The 17,377-nt window shown below is 38.4% G+C and overlaps 1 long non-coding RNA gene and 1 pseudogene across 1 annotated transcript in view; both read right to left on the bottom strand.

Annotated features, from left to right (window-relative positions):
• The window catches only part of LOC132659866 (uncharacterized), a 995,695-nt gene that overhangs the window by 41,956 nt on the left and 936,362 nt on the right, over positions 1-17,377 (bottom strand). The window lies entirely within an intron of this gene.
• On the bottom strand, positions 9,945-11,096 carry LOC121819569 (olfactory receptor 7A17-like; annotated as a pseudogene).

Genomic DNA, 17,377 nt, shown 5'->3' with positions numbered 1-17,377 from the left:
AGTTCATCTCCTTGTGCTTATCCTCACCCACATCAATTTCATAAATACTGATCTTCAGTCACAGGATCATTGGATATCACAGGCTCAAGACTCAGAGTCCATGTGCATCTGGTTTCCTCTGCTTGGAGAGTCAACTACTGGTCTATTTGGAACTTTTTATTCACCACTATCTTCAAAATGTCATCTTCTTTATTAGACTGCTTATGTAATCTCATTCATGATTCATTTAAAAAAATATTCCCACATATAAAGAAGTGTTTCTCTTGCAATAATTTGTAACTTTTGTTTAATTATATACCTGTTATCTTCTCTAGACTGTGAGAGCCTTGAGGCATTTATTAATATCACACATACTCCTCAACACCCCAGACTTAGTTTAGTTAGGAACAGTAGCTGAGTAAATATACATTGCATAAAGGAATGAAAGAATATGTTCTCACAGAAGTTGCTGGTGATGAAAGAAGAAAAAGAAGCCAAGAAATACTAACATAGGTATGGAAACATGCTGAAGAATATTTTCCATATTCTGAGATCCAGACCTATTAAAGGGTCAGGCTATGTGATTTGTAAGAATAAAATAGAGTAGAATAAGTAAAACACAAAAGAAAATATCAGAGTGCATCATACATAATAAGGATTTTTTGGTTCTCTTTGTTCAGATGCCCAGGAGAAGGAAATGGCAACCCACTCCAGTATTCTTGCCTGGAAAATTCTATGGACAGAGGAGCCTGGCAAGTTACAGTCCATGGAGTTGCAAAGAGTCGGACACAGCTGAGTAACTAACACACTTGTTCAGATGTGTTTGTGTCTGTATGTGTGCGCACATATGCATATGTATCTATTTCTTGCTTACCTGTGCACACATGCTAGATCACATGCTAAAAGCATGTAGACAGCTTGGACACTTCAAAGAAGTTTCTTATTCACTGAGATAAATGCAAAGATAGGGAAAGCAATCTTATTGAGGGAAAGCAATACAAATAAAGAGCTCAACAGAAGAGGCAGGTTATGGAGAGAACAGGCAGCAGCATGGGCACTGAAGTGATCTCAGACTCAAGGGATACACACTGACCACACTTCTTTTCCTCTTTTTACACCATCAGAGTATCCATATGAAGCCCCTGGTTGAATTTTTATTTCATATTTATTCCTGTGTATTTGACTACATCTGTTTCTATATAGTTCAGTGGGCTTCTCTGGTAGCTCAGCTGGTAAAGAATCTGCCTGTAATGCAGGAAACCCTGGTTTGATTCCTGAGTCAGGAAGAGAAAGCACATTGGGTTTTTGGACATAATGCTGTTGTACACTTAATAGGCCACAGTGTAGTGAATCGTAATTCTTATGTGCACTGTGAAACCAAAAAATCTGTGTGACTCACTTAATAGTGATATTTACTGTCTTATGGTGGTCTGGAACTGAAGTGTAGTGTCCCCGAGGTAGGCTTGTAATCCTATAAGCTGTTACTAAGCAATCTGCCACTTTATAATTATTTAAATTATTAATATTTTGCATAGTTAAAAACCCAGCCTGCCGAATGCTTTAATAAGTTATTTGCAGTTGAGAGGGAGAGAGTGTGTGAAAAAGAGAATGCCTCTGTTCAGGGTTGAATTAAAATATTTTAGTAGTATAGGTACTTTTGGAAACAAAACCTAGTTAAATGAGAAAAATTGAGGCCTGTTATGAATGGCACTGAACAGTGCTGATTATTTTACCTTTGACAAAGTGGAAAATTTAAAGCTTGGTGTATCCCATTTTATTAATATAATAAAGTTTTATAGTGTTGTCCTGGGCATCAATATATGTTCTTTAGTCTTTATTAGCCCATGGTTATAGTAAAACGTTTTAGTTCTATGCCTGGCTATTCTGTACAGAATGCAAATATTAAAATGAAGGAAAAAAAATGAATCTCTATCTTTCTCTTCCCCAAGTCTTTTTCTATATGACTTCTAAATATCTTGGTTGTGTGTGGCATCTAATATGATTGGACACAGAGAACATCTTTTTATCATTTAATGTAGGTTACTAGCTTCCCCAGACTTGTTCTAATAATGAAGCTATGAGGGAAATGACAAGAATGGTGGTTTTAAATTTCTCTAGACTCACAGTAAATTTTTCCATTCTGATGGCAGGAATCTTGAGCGTCTGGAATCTGTGAGAAGAGCTAATTATTCACGGCGGGAAGACTGTCATCAAATTCTGAGCCATTTATTCTCTTAGGAACTACTGTCCTGTACAGAATATTATATTTTTACAGAGGCGATTTTCTGGAACTGGGGAAATATCTTCACTTCTTCATGTATTCTGTGTTTTTGAGATGTTATTTTGAGAATTAGTGTCACATCTTGTCATTAATTCCCATTGACTTAATTTATATTATTAATTTATTTTTATATTTATATTAATTAATCATTTATATTTGTCCAAATATAATTTTGAAAAAGCAATAGAAAATAAACTGTCTTTAACAAAGATTTCTTTCTGGTTTATATAGGTAAATCTGTGATCTATACTTTTTCATCTATTTTCTTCAGTTTTCAGAATATCTACAATATGTATTTGTGGTACTTTCTACCTATATTATGGCATAGATGTAATTCTTCAAATGTTTGCTCTGGAGAGGGAAGGAAGGAGTGTGTGAAATTCTCTGTTAAGTTTTGGTGAGAACATTTCTCAAACCGGGAGTCGAGTTTCTGATTAGCCCTGGATCATGCTGGGCGATTATAATAAGTTTAAGTTGGTAGAAATTTCTCATTGTTTTCTTTTTTAAATTTGTGTGTGTGTGTGTGTGTGTGTGTGTGTGTGTGTGTGTGTGTGTGTGTTTAAAGACAGTAAAACCTTTTTCCCTGTTTAGTAAGTTTTTAACTCTGAACGAGACTCTCTTGAGTCTTGATACTTTATTGTCCTTGTGTTTGGATGTAGTTTTGCTGAGGCTGGGCTTGACTGTTACAGCAGGGCAGGTAGGTGTCATTGCCTAAGACGTGAGCCAGCATCTTTTATTGGACTGCTTCCTATTAGGTCTTACTAGTGTCCTCATGCATCGTGGGTACCTACTGTAGGTATCAGAGAAGGCAATGGCACCCCACTCCAGTACTCTTGCCTGGAAAATCCCATGGATGGAGGAGCCTGGTAGGCTGCAGTCCATGGGGTCACAAAGAGTTGGACACGACTGAGGTACTTCACTTTCACTCTTCACTTTCATGCTTTGGAGAAGGAAATGGCAACCCACTCCAGTATTCTTGCCTGGAGAATCCCAGGGATCCGGGAGCCTGACGGTCTGCCATCTCTGGGGTCGCACAGAGTCAGACACGACTGAAGCGACTTAGTAGTAGTATAGGTAGTGAACTAATTGCAAAGTTAACCCCTCTACCATATGCCTGTTTGTATAGTAAATGCAATTTTTAAACAAATGAACACTCAAATCTGAGTAAAGACTCTGTGACATGTGTGCCTCAAGAACTGTGTTTTTAGGTAGTTACCACAGCCATTGATCTGGATCTTCCTTATGAATGCTCCAGTATATTGCATCTTAAAAATTAAAAAGTAAATAAAATGTTGTCACTTCACTACAAATCACTTCTAACCAAATCGTTTATTTCCTACTCCCATCAACTGCAAAAGTCCTTGGAAACATTCAAATTTTACTGATCACTATGCCTCCCATTTCCTCTTGAGTCTCTTCCAACTAGATTTGCATTCATATAACTTAATTATCAACTGTAATTCTTGTATATCTGAATTCATAGGTACTTTCCTTTTAAGTTGTTAAATACATTTGTTATAAATTAATCAAGCAAACAAGCAAACATGGAGACCTCTTGCTTAGGTTTTCAGGTGACCCCAGATAAATAGTGTTGAGTTTCATTCTCTGTGACTTTCTCCTTCAGTGGTTATTTCTTGCTTGGACTCACCTGTGTGGGAAGTCTGAGAGGAAGGTCTCTGTGTAGAATGTCAAATTCTTCCCTGAGTGGTTGATGATGTTGATTGAAGTTCTGTCTTTAAACAAGAGATGATTAGGAAGCATGGAAGCAAAACCAGGCTTGGGGATCTAAATGAAAAACCATGCCTTCTCCAGCTCAAGATAGAATTGCTCAGACATTGCAGCAGAGGAGATATTTATAGTTCCTTATGTTTTCTGTATCTCCTCATTATTTTCAGCACATTTTCCATTGTTGCTCCAACCCTTGAACACATCATTTCCTCAGGGAAACTTGTCTGGACAGAATGGAAATTTTCTGCGCTGATTTGCCATTCCCAGGTGAACAGGTTAGAAATCAGGTGTATCTGATTCTTATTGTTACTCCATGAAGTCTCCTCTCTCCCAGAGGTCTGACATTGAAACTTTTTACAAGACTCAGTCAAAGTTTTCTTCCATGTCTAAGTCTGAGGAACCTGTCTTGACTTGGTCACTTGGCCCTCAGAAGCACTGGCTTGTGATTGGAACACAACTCCTGATATATCTCCAGAAAATTACTGCTTCTTCTTTCATAAGTGAGAGAAGTGCGTGCCTTCTTATAAAACCATGGGTAAAATAATCCTAGGCTTCATAATGCCTTTAACACATAAATAGGATTTACATGCTTTAAATGCATCTGAAAAGTTGATATTTAGTCCTTTATTTATAAAACTTTTGATAATTATAAGATATCCACTTAGATTTTTTAATACACCATGGGCTGAGCTTAGAATCTTAGATATTATTTCATTTGTTTTTTGCAATAGTCCATCTTATGAGGATTGTACAACAATGAGCCTCCTTTTAAATTTGCAGTGATTGCAATTTGGGTGATTGGCCTAAAACTTACAAACTGAGTAAGGAGTGTGTTTTGATTAGACCACAAGATATTTCTATTTCTCTCACTCTAGGCTCTGGCTTCTCAATCAGAGATGATTTCATCTTCTGAAGACAGTTGGCAATATCTGGAGAAACGATTGATTGTCGTATTAGGGGAAGTGCTACTCACTGATAGTGGGTTCAGGCCAGGGATACAGCTCAACAGTCTGCAAAGTAAAAACTGCCCCCACCTTAGAGAGTTATCCAGCACAATGTCAACAGTAGTGAAGTTCAGAAACACCATTCTGAGCAAGTACTTCTTCCAACATAGATGTGTACATCAATCACTAGGATATTGTGTTTAAATGAAGATTCAAATTTGGAAGGACTTTTAAAGTGCTACACTCAATATGTCAGTAAATTTGGAAAACTCAGAAGTGGTCACGGGACTGGAAAATGTCAGTTTTCATTACAGTCCCAAAGAAGGGCAATGCCAAGTTCTAACTACCATACAGTTGTGCTCATTTCACATACTAGTAAGATTATGCTCAAAATCATTCAAGCTAGGATTCAGCAGTTCCTGACCTGAGAATTTGCAAATGTGCAAGCTGGGTTTCAAAGAAGTAGAGGAACCAGAGATCAAACTGTCAACATTCTTTGGATCATGGAGAAAGCAAGAGAGTTCCAGAAAAAATCTAATCCTGCTTCACTGACTATAATGAAACCTTTGACTGTGTGGATAGCAAGAAACTGTGGAAAATTCTTAAAGGGATGGGAGTACCAGATCACCTTACCTGTCTCCTGAGAAACCTGAATGTGGGTCAAGAAGCAACAGAACTGGACATGAAACAAATGACTGGTGCAAAATTAGAAAAGGAGTATGTCAAGGCTGTAGAATGTCACCCTGTTTATTTAACTTCCATGCAGAGTACATCATGTGAAATGCCAGGCTGGATGGAGCACAATCTGCAATCAAGATTGTTGGAAGAAATATCGACAGCCTCAGATATGCAGATGGTATCATTTTAATGGAAGAGAGTGAAGAGAACCTAAAAAGCCTCTTGATGAGGGTGAAAGAGGAGAGTGAAAAAGCTGGCTTGAAATTCAATATTCAAAAAACTAAGATCATGGCATCCAGTCCCATCACTTCATGGCAAATAAATGGGAAAAAGTGGAAGCAGTGGTGGATTTTATTTTCTTGGGTTCCAAAATCACTGTGGATGGTAACTTCAGCGATACAATTAAAAGATGGTTGCTCTTTGGAAGGAAAGTTATGCAAAACCTGGACAGCATATTAAAAAGCATAGAGAACAGTGTGGAGATTTCTTAAAAAATTGCAAATAGAACTGCCATATGACCCAGAAATCCCACTGCTGGACATACACACAGAGGAAACCAGAATAGAAAGAGACACATGTACCCCAATGTTCATCGCAGCACTGTTTATAATAGCCAGGACATGGAAACAACCTAGGTGTCCATCAGCAGATGAATGGATAAGAAAGTTGTGGTACATATACACAATGGAGTATTACTCAGCCATTAAAAAGAATATATTTGAATCAGTTCTGATGAGATGGATGAAACTGGAGCCGATTATACAGAGTGAAGTAAGCCCGAAAAAAAAAAAAACCCACCAATACAGTATACTAACACATATATATGGAATTTAGAAAGATGGTAATGATAACCCTGTATGCGAGACAGCAAAAGAGACACAGATGTATAGAACAGACTTTTGGACTCTGAGGAAGAGGGAGAGGGTGGGATGATTTGGGAGAATGGCACTGAAACCTGTATACTATCATGCAAGAAACTAATCGTCAGTCTATGTTCAATACAGAACTGACATCATAACAGTACTGAATGTTCCAATTATTTAACCCAGTGTAGCAGGCAGAATTCTGAGACAGCTTCAAGATCCCTATTTCTGCTTTATGCACTCTAGATGCATCTCCCCTTGAGTGTGGATAAGTGAATTTAACACTCAATATTAGGATATACTTTATGGAAAAAAATGAAAATATTTTCCAGATTTAATAAAGTCTCAATTCAGTTTTTTTTGTGCTAATCAAGAGTGAGGTTATCCTGGCTTGGCCTGATGCAATCAAGTTAGCCCTTAAAAGAGACCGGGCCCTTCCTAAAATAAAAGTTTGGCAGCAGAAGAATGATTCTATGGCTGGCCTTTAAGTAGTGAGCTGCTGTCTTGTGAAATGGCTAAAATTCAGGGCAGGTGTGCTCAGTCGTTCAGTCATGGCTGGCTCTTTGTGATGAATCGTAGCCCACCAGGCTCCATGTACCATGGAATTCTCCAGGTTACCCACTGGAGTGGGTTGCATCAGTTCAGGGGGCTGTACAAAATTCCATAAACTGGTAGTCTACCAACAACACACATTTATTTTTTATAGTTCTGGAAATGTAAGATCAGGTGCAGGCATGATCAAAGTCCAAAGAAGACTGTCTTCTGGATTGTAAATTAAAAGTTTTCCTGTATCCTCATATGATGGAAAAGGACTAAACTTTCCCTCTAAACACCAAGGACTTTGCCAGGTGGCATTAGTGGTAAAGAACCTGCCTCCAATGCAGGAGATGTAAGAAACCTAGTTGGATCCCTGGGTCAGGAAGATCCCCTGGAAGAGGGCATGGCAACCCACACCAGTATTCTTATCTGGTGAATCCCATGGACAGAGAAGCCTGGCAGGCTCCATGGTCTGTAGGGTCACAAAGAGTCGGACACAACTGAAGGGATTTAGCATGCATGCTAAATGCCAAATTAAGATAAAAGAAAGATACCAAATAGACAACCTAAATTTCTACATCAAGGAACTACAAAAAGAACAGCAAACTAAGCCCAAAGTCAATAGAAGGAAGGAAATAAATATTGGAGTAGAGAGAAATAAGACACAGGCTAGAAAGACCATTTAAAAATTAATGAAACTAAGAGGTGGTTTTTGAGAAGACAAACAACGTTGGTGATCTTTTGGCTAGACTAAGAAAAAAGAGGAATGACTAAGAAGAGTTTACATGAAAGAGGAGGCATAACAGCTGATACCACACAAAGACAAAGAATCATGAGACCATCATAAACAATTACATATCAACAAGTTAAGTAACTGAGAAGTAGTGAATAAATACCTAGAAACACTCAAGTTACCAAGACTGATTCATGAAGAAACAGAATATCTGAACAGACTAATGACTAGAAAGGGGCTTGAATCAGTATTAAAGAAAAGCCCCAAGCATCCAGTATCATGCATCGAACCTGGACTGGCGATTCATTTCATATATGATATTATACATGATACTGGATGCTTGGGGCTGGTGCACTGGGACGACCCAGAGGGATGGTACAGGGAAGGAGGAGGGAGGGGGTTCAGGATGGGGAACACGTGTATACCTGTGGTGGATTCATGTTGCTGTATGGCAACGCTAATGCAATATTGTAAAGTAATTAACCTCCAATTAAAATAAACAAATTTATATTAAAAAAAGAAAAGCCCCATGTAAGATGGCTTCACTGTTGAATTATACCAATCCTTCTCAAAATCTAAAATTTTGATAAGGAGCTAGCACTTTCTAAGTCATTTGACAAAGTCAAAATTACTCTGACATCTAAGCCAAATAAAAACACTACAAGGAAAGAAAGTTACAGAACAATATTCCTGGGAAACAGATGCAAAGTATTCCCTCCCTGCAAAACGCCAGTTTAAAAAAAATTCCCGATGCAGGATACAGGATGCTTGGGGCTGGTGCACTGGGATGAACCACAGGGTTGATACAGGGAGGGAGGTGGGAGGGGGGTTCAGGATGGGGAACATGTGTACACCCGTGGTGGATTCATGTTGATGTATGGCAAAACCAATACAATATTGTAAAGTAATTAGCCTCCATTTAAAATAAATAAATTTAAATTTAAAAAATTCCATAGCACGTGATAAATATTATACACTGAATTCAAATGAGATTTTCCCCTGAGATTCAAGGGTGTCTCAACATATATAAATCCATAAATGTAATACACCAATTAACAGAATGAAGAATAAAAAATATAATCACTAAAGACTGAGAAAAAATTTTTGACAAAATTAAACATCCTTTATAATAATGCGTGTGCATGCTCAGTAGCTTCAGTCAGGCCCGAATCTTTGCGACCCTAAGTACTGTAGCCTTCCAGGCATCTCAGTCCGTGGGATTTTCCAGACAAGAATACTGGAGTGGCTTGCCATGCCCTCCTAGGGGATCTTCCGAACCCAGGGATCAAAGATGCATTACCCTGTGTCTCCTGCATTGCAGGCAGATTCTTAATGAGAATCTGCTGAGCTACCAAAGAAGCCCTATTATGGTAATAGCTTTCAACAAAATGGGTTTAGAATGTACCTCTACAGTTTTTGATAATAAATGCATTATATGACTACCTCACAGGTAACAGCAAACTCAATATGAAAAGTGAAAGCTTTCCTCTTAAGTTGAAAGACAAAAATGCCCATTCTTGCTAGTTCTATACAACATACACTGGAAGTTTTCTGCAGAGGAATTAGGCAATAAATGAACAAAAAGCATCCAATTCAATAAAGAAATAGCAATGTAAGCTGTATTAGTAGATGACATTATCACATACATAGAAAATACTAAAGAATCCATTAAAAAAGACTTATAACTAATACTTGAATAAAGTTGTAGGGTAGAAAATGACCATATAAACATAAGCTGTATTTCTACACAGTAACGCCAAACTATCAGAGCTAAAAATAAATAAATAAATAAATAAATAAGAAAAGCAATTTTGTTTATAAAAAAATAGCATCCACAAGTCTAAAATATTTATAAATAAATTTTACAAAGGAAGTGAAAGACATGTATGCTACAAACTGTATGATGCTGTTGAGAGAAATTAAATAAGATCAATAAATGAAGAGGTATAAAGTGTCCATGGTTTGTGGAACTTTATATTATTAAAATGTTCATACTACCCAAAGCATCCTACAGACATTATGCAGCCCTTATAAAATTTTTAAATGCATTATTCACAATAAAGTTCAGTAAACTGAGCTACTTAATTTGTACAGAGTTGAATTCAGATAAATGGAAATTCTAGGAAATAAACAGAAGGAGCAAGTTCTGCTCCCACAGTCAGATCAAACAATATCAGTTTCTGGCTGTCTTTATTTGAGCCCTATAACCACAGGCACTTCTTCAGCTCCAGGACAATTGGCCTGCATCTAACTGCCACTCCAGTGATTCTTTTTAGAGCCCTCTTTATGTCTGTGTTTCTCCGACTGTAGATGAAGGGGTGTAGCATGGGCGTGACCACTGTGTAAATCACAGAGACGACTGTACTTGAGTGTGAGCTGTGGGAAGCAGCAGAGCTAAGATACACTCCTAAGGCTGTACAATAAAATAAGGAGACAACTGAGAGATGAGATCCATAGGTGGAAAATGCTTTATATTTCCACCAAGGTGATGACATTCCTCGTATGAAGGACATTACCTTAGAATAAGAGTAAAGAATTTCACTGAGGGAACCACCACACAACATCCCAGCTGCAAAATACAAAGTGAAAGTGAAAGTGAAGTCGCTCAGTCGTGTCCGACTCTTTGCGACCCCATGGACTATAGCCTACCAGGTTCCTCCCTCCATGGGATTCTCCAGGCAAGAGTACTGGAGTGGGTTGCCATTTCCTTCTCCAGGGGATCTTTCTGACCCAGGGATTGAACCTGGGTCTCCTGCATACATCACCATGTCATTAAGAAATGTGTCAGAACAGGCAAGGTGAACCACCTTATTAATTTCTCAGAAAAAGTGGGGGATTTCCAAGTCTGTACATAAGGAGAGTCACAATACCATTAAGCTTTGAGTCAAAGAATTTAAGACACTGATTATCCAGGACATCAACACCATCAATCCACAGAGCCAGAGCTTCGTGTTGACTGTGTAGTGCAGGAGGTGACATGGCCACAAAGTGGTCATAGGCCATCATGGTCAGGAGAAACATGTCCAGTACTGTAAAGAGTGTGAAAAGAATGCATCTGGGTGATGCAGCCTTCATAGGTTATGCCTTTGCTGTGTCTAGATGGTCCACAGCATCTTTGGGATGGCGGTGGAAGTGAAGCAGATGTCTACAGAGGACAGGTTGGAGAGGAAGAAGTACTTGGGCGTGTGGAGGTGGGGATCTGAGCTGACTGCCAGGATGATGAGCAGGTTTCTGAACACAGTGATCAGGTACATGCAGAGGAAAAGCCCAAATATGAGGGGCTGCAGTTCTTGTTCCTTTGATAACCCCAGAAGAAGAAATTCAGAAATTCGAGTATCATTCCCTGGTTCCATGTTGTGGAGTTGACTGCCAGGAAACAACAAATGATGCGACTAATTATCTCAAATTTTGCAATGCAGATACTGTTGAAATTCTACTATTTATGTTTTGCATTCAAAAACTTATATCCATAATTTTGGTATGGAAGTTTCCCCTTCAAGTGATTTACTATTCCATCCCTAACTAACAATTCCCATCCCACATGCAGACTAATCATTTACATTTTTAATGAGTAATTTTGTCAAGGATTTGCTAAGTACAAGTTGAGAATTGGCTGACTTCTGAACAAAGACTATACAGTGCTGAGACACAATAGTTCCTACAGTTCAATGATGGAGAAAGAATACAAGCAAATCAAAATTCATTTTTTTTTTAATGAGATGAAGTCAGGTGCTGTGAGGAAAAGAAATCAGATATAAATAAGAGCATTTACTTTTATATGGTGTTGAGATAGATTTGCAACTACTCAAACATAAATCTCACAGAAGAGAGGGCTAGAGATGTGATTTCTTCTAGGGAACTGTGGGCTGGACAGAGAAAATGACCAGAAGAAAGGTCTTGAAAAGGCACTTGTTTCAGAATCCTGAGGCTTAAAATGAAGCAGTTGCATGTGCAGGGGAATGCAGAAGAAGGCAAGTGATGAGAGATGGTGTCAGAACGTGGAGGGAAGAGCTGGGCTCCTTGATACAGCTGAAACTTCAAGTTCCAGGGAGTGCCTACTCACATGTTGTATTATTGTTCAGTCATTAAGTCATGTCTGACTCTTTGCAATCCCATGGACTGCAGCATGCCGGGCATCCCTGTCCTTCACTGTCTCTTGGAGTTTGCTGACACTCATTTCCATTGAGTTGGTGATGCTATTTAACCATCTCATCCTCTGCTGCCACCTTCTCCTTTTACCTTCAACATTTCTCATCATCAGGGTCTTTCCTAATACATGTTGTATTACTTTCACTTTATTAATTTTGTTTATAAGAAATCCTGTGAATAAAAATGAGTCTCTTCCTTATTTTTAATGTTGATTAATTTTCTGGCACCTGTGTTATAACAGTCCCATACTGGAAGCTCTGTGCTCAGGTACTCTTCCCTGCCTTGAGAACTGCTCTTTCCCCACAACACACATACACACACACACACACACACACACACACACACACACACACACACACACACACAGAGGCCTCCAAGGGCAATGCTACTACCAGCTATTCTTACCCTCAGCCACAATAATTAGGAACAGTGATACAGACAGGCTCTCAATATTAGATTATCTTTCCCCTATAACTGTAGAAACAATACCTAAGTTTCTGTTGTTAAGTCACCCATGGACATTTAAATATGGGGCTCCATTTTAATATGACCATTTTGTATGCAGCATTTAAAGAACAATAAAAACTCTTGTGAAAAAAATAAAACAGAAAAAAATATGTGAGGGAAAAGGATCAAATAAGCTCAGGTGATTCCTATAGTTTATGATAAAGTTTCCTTGATTCTGGCAACATTTAAACACCAGTTTTAAACTCATGATGCCCAGAATAGTAAAACAACATCCCTTGGAGAGTAAGGAGATCAAACCAGTCAATATTAAGGAAAATCAACCCTGAATATTCATTTGAAGGACTGATGGCTGAAGCGGAAACTCCAGTATTTTGATCATCAGGTGTGAACAGCTGACTCACTGGAAAAGTCCCTGATGCTGGGAAAGATTGAGGGCAGAGGAAAAGAGGGTATCAGAGGATGAAATCACTGGATGCCATCACTGATGCAATGGACAAGAACTCTGGCAAACTTCGGGAGGTGGTGAGGGACAGAGAGGCCTGGCATGATGCAGTACATGGGTCTCAAAGAGTTGGACTTGACTAGGTGACTGAATGACAACAAGAATAAAATAAACCAGATTAAAAAGGGAAGAAAATCTAAATAGACATTTCTCCAAAGAAGACATGTAGATGGCCAAACATCACATGAAAAGATGCTTAACATCACTATTTATATAGAAATGCAAATCAGAACTACAATGAGGTATTACCTCACTCCATCAGGATCAGTTCAGTTCAGTTCAGTTGCTCAGTCATGTCTGACTGTTTGCGACCCCATGAATTGCAGCACACCAGGCCTCCCTGTCCATCACCAACTCCTGGAGTTCACTCAAACTCATGTCCATCGAGTCAGTGATACCATCCAGCCATCTCATCCTCTGTCATCCCCTTCTCCTCCTGCCCCCAATCCCTTTCAGCATCAGAGTCTTTCCCAATGAGTCAACTCTTCGAATGAGGTGGCCAAAGTACTGGAGTTTCAGCTTTAGCATCATTTCTTCCAAAGAAATCCCAGGACTGATCTCCTTCAGAATGGACTGGTTGGATCTCCTTGCAGTCCCAGGGACTCTCAAGAGTCTTCTTCAACGCCAAAGTTCAAAAGCATCAATTCTTCAGCGCTCAGCTTTCTTCACAGTTAGAATGTCCATCATCAAAAAGTCCAAAAATAATACATATTGGATAGAGTATAGGAAAAGGAATCCCTCTACAATGTTAGTGGGGATGTAAATTGGTGCAGTCACTGTGGAGAACAGTATGCAGGTTTCTTAAAAAACAACAACAACAAAAACCATAACAACAACAACTAAAATAGTGCCAGAGTCCAGCCCTGGTGGATCCAGGGAATTCAAAGCGGGGATGGAGTCGTCGAAGAGAGATTAATTAGAAGTTTAAAGAGAGATTAGAAAAGAATAGTGTAGTAGGAAAATTAGTGGAGAAAAGAGGCTGAATAACTTGGTTTACACGGAGAACCAATAAAACTCTGAGACAAGAGGTTTGCACTGTCTACGTAGGCCACCGGGACTGCTTGAATAGCGGAGGATGCCCTGCTTTGGGCTCCCTCTTGTGTGGGTCTTAGAAGCCAGGGCAAATAAGCATACCCGGTGAACCTCCATGCTCCAGATGGGAATTCAGCCAGAAAACGAGAAAAGACAACACGGGGGAAACCAGTCTTTCCAGGAACTGGTCTATCCTTTATTTTCTAGGAAAGCTTTTATACTTTTTTTGTACATAGAGATGCAAAGTCATGGAGGGTCAGCAGCCCTGACCCTTATCGAGACCAGGCTTTCTCTCTGCATGCCTAGCTGTATACACAGGTCTTAGGTGATTTACATCATCTTCTGGCGAGGAGGCCTAGTAGCATTTTATGGCCCTTTTCTGACAAGGGTCCGTCAACCAGAAAACTTATTTGCCTTAAAAGTGCTGTTCTTACTAAAGTCTGGTGCCACTCTCAGAAAGCACTAATTAAGGTTACATTTTTACATAGCAAGAATACAATAATTTATAGCAAGGAAAGAGGAGGACAGTGATTTATAACAAAGAGAAAACTCATTAACTCAAAAGTCTAGTATTGCTAACATCAAACTACTATATTCCTATTTCTGCATTCCAATTACATTGATTAATATCCTCCAGGTGCCTAAAAGATAAAGGATATGGAGGCCTGGAAGCAGTCATTAACTCAACAATGAAAACCCTCCACCAATGTAAGTCTTAGCTCTTTAAAAAAGGCTCTGTATCTTTAAGATGTTTTAAGCTTCATGCCTCATGCGGTTGGGGGGCTATAAACAATCATACGCACAGTTGTAAAAGTCCGAGTAAACCTGTCAGGCAAGTTAGAGAGCCATCAGAGGGGTTTGAGCTGAGACACTCCTTTTATAGGTAAGAGACTTTTAACTGGAGCTCTAAGTTAACTTTTTCCAGAGAAAGGTGGTCAGGGATAGCCCCTGTTAAGGAGGAGGAGTCAGTGAAAGTCATAAAAAAATAAGACAGACAGATTCTGGTTTGGGGGTAGATGCTCGAGAAGGCCCAGGGGAGTTTCCTTGAGGCCTGATGTCACCTTTGCCTATCAGGCCTCTTCCTCATGACCTTTGCCACGGGCGGGATTCCTCATGCTGGCTCCCAGCAAAATAGAGCTAACATATAACCCCACAACCCCACTCCTGGGAATATATATGGAGAAAAGTATAATTGGAAAAAATACATACATTTTAATGTTCATTGCAGCATTATTTACAAAAACCAAGACGTGGAAGCAACCTAGATATACATCGACAGTTGAATAGATAAAGATGTGGACCATATATACAATGGACTATTACTCAGCTGTAAATAATTCTATTTGCAGCCAAATGGATGAACCTCGAGATTATCATTATAAAGGAAGTGAACCAGATAGAGAAGGAAACATATCATATGATATTATTCATACATGTAATCTTATAAAAAATACAAATGAATGTATTTACAAAACAGATATAGAGTCAAAGATACAGAAAACAAACTTATGATTACCAAACTGGAAAGAGGAAGGGGTAAATTAGGAGGTCGGGATTAACATATACACACTACTGTATGTAAAATAGATAATAAAAAAGACCTACACTATAGCACAGAACCATACTCACTGTTTTGTAGTAACCTATTAGGAAAAGAATCTGAAAAAGAATGTGTGTGTGTGTATACACATATGTATATGTGTGTGTGTGTGTAAAATTGAATGACTGTGCTGTACACCTGCAACTACATGATATTGTAAATCAGCTATACTTCAATAAAAAAGAATAAAGTAGAACTGAATAAATAAAACACAATATATCAGAGTGCATCATACATGCATGCTTGCTAAGTCGCTTCAGTCATGTCTGACTCTTTGTGACTCTATGGACTGTAGCCTGCCAGGCTCCTTTATCCATGGGGTTTTTCAAGCAAGAATACTGGAGTGGGTTGCCATTTCCTTCTCCAGGGGGTCTTCTCAACCCAGGGATTGAACCCATGTCTCCTGTATTGGCAGACAGATTCTTTTCCACTGAACCACCTGGGAAGCCCCCATGCAATCTTTGATTGAATTCAAAAGAATGGATTCCACAAGATGGCTTCAAATGATTGATATTTTAAAAATAGATCTAATCAGTAAAGGCAAAAGGTAACAGTAATAAAGGATATGTGAAGTAAGATGGCAATGCATCTAAAAGGTGGTTTATTACATTTATGGATGTAGAACAGCTTTCTATGCTTGAAAAACCATGGAAAGGAGGACAAAATATAGATAGATTTGATATAGATAGTCAAATCTATCTACTCAAAATTCATAAAGTGTCACACAACCCAACACACCCATTGTATATACAAATAAGATTTAAATGTCAAATAGCACACTTGTTTAAAAATTGAAGGAATGAAATAAAAAAATAAGAATAAAGGAGATTAGGGATTGATAATCCTGAGTAGTGGAAGTAGTTGCAGCTTACAGCAGCTTTGGGTGAAATGGAGTCACAGAAATGGTGCCTGACACACCTGCCTGGGGGAAGGGAAGAGTGGAGAGAGGGTGAGATGTATGAAAGAGTAACATGGAAACTTACATTATCATATGTAAAATAAATGGCCAGTGGGAACTTGCTGTATGGCTCAGGAAACTCAAACAGGGGCTCTGTATCACTCTAGAGGAGTGAGATGGGGAGGAAGATGGAGGGAGTTTCAAAAGACAGGGGATATATGTATACCTATGGCTGATTCATATTGAGGTTTGACAGAAAACAGCAAAAATGTGTAAAACAATTATCCTTCAGTAAAAAAAATAAGTTAATTTTAAAAAAGAGAGAGAAGTAGCACGTATCTCTATTTCCAGCAAGAAGACTTGTCAAAGTATTTAAAATACACCTCACTCTTCCATTTTTCCTTATGTTGGAGTACAATTCCTGGCCTTTTTTCTCAGAGGTAGAAATGAAATAAGTTATGAAGGAAATTATATGGAAAAAAAATTAAGCAGAAAAAGTAAAAGCACTCAGACACCAATACTTAAAGCAAAGAACATCCATAGACAATTTTCAGTACAGAAAGTAAATGGCTAATAAACCCTCAGATATATCCAGTCTTCCAGGTACTAAAATCATTGCAAAGTAAAACTCTTTATCATCTTCCTGTTTGCACTATAGTAAATGCAGTTTTCCAAGTGAATCCTCAGTGTGAGAGAAGACTCTATGAAATATGAATCTCAATAACTGAACTTGCAATTTCATAGTTACTTCTATTGATCTGGATCTTCCTAATAAAGACAGAATACCATCAAATATACCTTATGTTAAAATTTTAAAAAATGAATAAAATATTTTCACCTAACAGCAAATTCTTCCTTACCTGTCTATTTTCCTACACCCATATGTTGTAAAATTCTGGAAAATTTCAGAGTTTCTGTTTCTTCTTGAGTCTCATCCAACAGATTTTCATTCCCAAAACTTAATAGGGAGCAGTATTTCTTATAT

The sequence above is a fragment of the Ovis aries genome, chromosome 5 (genome assembly GCF_016772045.2).
Source record: "Ovis aries strain OAR_USU_Benz2616 breed Rambouillet chromosome 5, ARS-UI_Ramb_v3.0, whole genome shotgun sequence".
Taxonomy (NCBI): domain Eukaryota; kingdom Metazoa; phylum Chordata; class Mammalia; order Artiodactyla; family Bovidae; genus Ovis; species Ovis aries.
The sequence above is the reverse complement of the archived record's forward strand: the minus strand, read 5'-3'. Positions and strand labels throughout refer to the sequence as shown.